This window comes from Netta rufina (assembly GCF_964035555.1).
Source record: "Netta rufina genome assembly, chromosome: W".
In the NCBI taxonomy this organism is placed as follows: Eukaryota; Metazoa; Chordata; class Aves; order Anseriformes; family Anatidae; genus Netta; species Netta rufina.
This window is the reverse complement of record NC_140139.1, coordinates 9327192-9330578: the sequence shown is the minus strand read 5'-3', so window position 1 is coordinate 9330578 and position 3387 is coordinate 9327192. Positions and strand designations below refer to the sequence as shown.

Below are 3387 nucleotides of genomic sequence, written 5' to 3'. Positions count from 1 at the left end.
AAAAAGCGAACCCAAACGGTGGAGATCAAAAAAAAATATATAAAAATAATTAAAAAAAACACACCACCGACCCTAAGATTCGGAATCGATTTAAGCATCTGTCACAAAAGAGAAGAATAAGCGCATCCAGAGTGTTGTATCCCTTTTGAAAGCCCAGGTCGTCCTGATGCAGGGTTTGGGGTTTTCCTCCTTCTTCCCAAAGGTTTTAATCCACACGTACACACAGAGTCTTGATCCGGATGCTACGAAAAGAAAGAAAGAAGAAAAAAAAACAAACGTGGGGCTGTGTCCCTCCTTCTCCAGCAGCGTGCTGCCGGCGGCGAGAGCCGGGCGGCGCTGCCCGCCCCCCGCTCCGCTCCCCTCCGCGCTGCTCCGCGAGCATCGGGGGGGCCGCTGCCACCCGCCGCCTCCCCCGGCGCCGTGCTTACATGGGGACCCCTCTCGTCCGGCTCTTTTCCTTCCCTCCCTCCCTCCCTCCCTCCCTCCCTCCCTCCCTCCCTCCCTCCCTCCCTCCCTCCCTCCCTCCCTCCCTCCCTCCCTCCCTCCCTCCCTCCCTCCCTCCCTCCCTCCCTTCCTTCCTTCCTTCCTTCCTTCCTTCCTTCCTTCCTTCCTTCCTTCCTTCCTTCCTTCCTTCCTTCCTTCCTTCCTTCCTTCCTTCCTTCCTTCCTTCCTTCCTTCCTTCCTTCCTTCCCCTCACCCTTCTCCTCCTTCTTTTTTTTTTTTTTTCTTCTTTTTTTTTTTCTTTTTTCCTCTTCCCTCCGCTGGCTGCAAAGAGGCGCCCTCCCCGCACCAGCGCCTCCGTCTTCCCTTGCTGCGGGGGACCCAGGCGGAGGCGAGCCAGGAGCGACGGTGCCTGCGCGCTCGTCCGCGCCCGCCTCCCCGGTCCCCCCCCTCTGGCGCCTTCGCAGTGCGCAGCGGCCCGGCCCCGGCCCCATCACGTGGGAGTCTAGACACCGTGTCGCTCCGGGAGAGGAAAAAAATTATATATATATATATATATATATTTATCTCCGACCGCCTTGCGCAAACGGCGGCTCGGGTTGCCAAAAGGTTGTGGCTGGCTGTGTCGCACCACCCCCTGCCGCCGCTGTCCCTCTAGGATGCTGCACAGGAAATTGGGGTTCCCTGTAGGGTTGCCCTGCAGCAGCCCCCCCGCGGCACCCAGCCTGGGGGAGCCCCTAAAGGCTGGGTGCACCCCAGACGCTGCAAACGTTGGAGCACGAGAAGCGAGCCATAAAAAAAATAATATATATATTTACATCTATGATCCTGGGCATCAGAAGGGGGCATGGCATGAAAAGCAAAAATGTTAATAATACTTTGCACCTTTACAGCACCTGTTCCAAGGAAGGTGTTGTGGTTTAACCCGGCCGGCAGCTAAACACCACACAACCATTCACTCACCCTCCCCCCTCCCTCTCTGGGATAGGGGAGAGAAATGGGAAAGTGAAGCCTGTGAGTTGAGATAAAAACAGTTTATTAAGACAGGAAATAATAATAACAATAATAATAATAACAATAATGATGATAATAGTACTACTACTACTAATATGTACAAACAAGTGATGCACAATGCAATTGCTCACCACCCGCTGACCGATGCCCAGCCTAACCCTGAGCAGTCTGGCCCCCCTCCCCCGGCTAGCCACCCCTATATATTGTTCAGCATGACTTCAGATGGGATGGAATACCCCTTTGACCATTTTGGGTCAGCTATCCTGGGTCTGTCCCCTCACAGCTCCTGCTGCACCCCCAGCCTGCCTGTTGGCAGGACAGAGCAAGAAGCTGAGACGTCCTTGGCTTGGTGTAAGCACTGCTCTGCAACAATTAAAACATCGGGGTGTTATTAGCACTCTTCTCATCCTAAGCCAAAACATAGCACCCTACCAGCTACTAGGAGGAAAATTAACTCTGTCCTAACTGAAACCAGGACATCTATCCACCCCTTATTCCATACCATTTATGTCATGCTCAGGTTACGCTCTTTCCCATACATTCTAATTAATCACCATTTTCATCTAGGGTATATAGTAGTGATGACATACAGTATTATATAGTAATTAACATGATACAATTCAATTCATGGGCTATTCTCACCCAGTATTAAATCCCCTTGAGGTACACACCGGACCTCTCCGTTCTTTTGCATTACCCACCAAGTGCATCCAGATCCCTGAGTAAAAGCAATTCCATGAATGGCTTTGCCTTTTCCTGAGGCAGGAGTAGCCCAGACTGTTTTACCCAGCATATTTCTTACATGCACTACAGGAACTTTATCCCCTTCTACAGTACGTAACAGGTTTGATTTTGCAGGTCCAGCTCGGTTGGCAGATCCCCTAGTATTGACTAACCAGGTGGCCCCTGACAAATGTGTATCCCAATTTTTGAATGTTGCAGCACCCTTTGCTTTCAGTGTAGTCTTTAACAGACCGTTGTATCGTTCAACTTTCCCAGAGGCTGGTGCATGGTAGGGGATGTGATACACCCACTCAATACCATGTTCTTTGGCCCAATTGTCTATAAGGTTGTTTCGGAAATGAGTCCCATTGTCTGACTCTATTCTTTCTGGGGTGCCATGGTGCCATAGGACTTGCTTTTCAAGGCCCAGGATAGTGTTCCGGGCAGTGGCATGGGGCACAGGATATGTTTCCAGCCATCCGGTGGTAGCTTACAGCATTGTGAGTACATGGCGCTTGCCGTGTACTCACAATGCTGTAAGTCCAATAAACTCGATTGTCCCTTTCCTCCCCCTGGCTGGAGGCAGGGCCCCCCTAATCCTGGTCAGAATCTTCTTCATTTCTGTGTTTGAAGGACTGTCTGCTGGAAGTTGGAGCAGCAAACTTTTCAGAGAATCCCTTTTTCCCGATTGTTTTCTTTTGCAACTCACGTACCCGTGCCTCTAGGGTCACGGTAGATTTTCCATCCCATTTTCTCATGTCCTCTCCATGGTCTCGTAAGTAAAACCACAGGGTGGCACGGGGTGAGTACCCACCATATCGTCTTCCTTGTGTGAATGAACGCCTACCCCTGATAGCTGAGACACTGCTTTGTACAGGTGGGGAGGAAAATAATCTCTCTTCAAGTTGGTGAAACTTTTCAGACAATTTCTCCAAGTGTTCTCTTTTAGTTGGTGGACACTGGTTGGTTCAGGTGGGGAGGAAGATAAATTCTCTTTAAGTTGGTGGAACTCTTCAGAAGGTTTCTCCACAGCTGAGACACAGGCCTGTAAGGAAGAGGAGAGACTTTCTTCGTACTGCCGGAGTTGTGTAGCCACTTCATCCACTGTGGGTTCCTCATCCTCTTTCCAGGCCATTATTGCCAATGAGCTGGCATATGATGATGGTGCACTCCGTACAAACATCCACCACATGGGTCGTGTACACCTGA

The 3387-nt window shown here is 50.7% G+C and overlaps 1 protein-coding gene across 1 annotated transcript in view; it reads right to left on the bottom strand.

Moving 5' to 3' along the window:
* The window catches only part of LOC311220853 (very low-density lipoprotein receptor-like), a gene marked incomplete at both ends in the record, with an annotated part of 391622 nt that overhangs the window by 377121 nt on the left and 11114 nt on the right, over positions 1 to 3387 (bottom strand).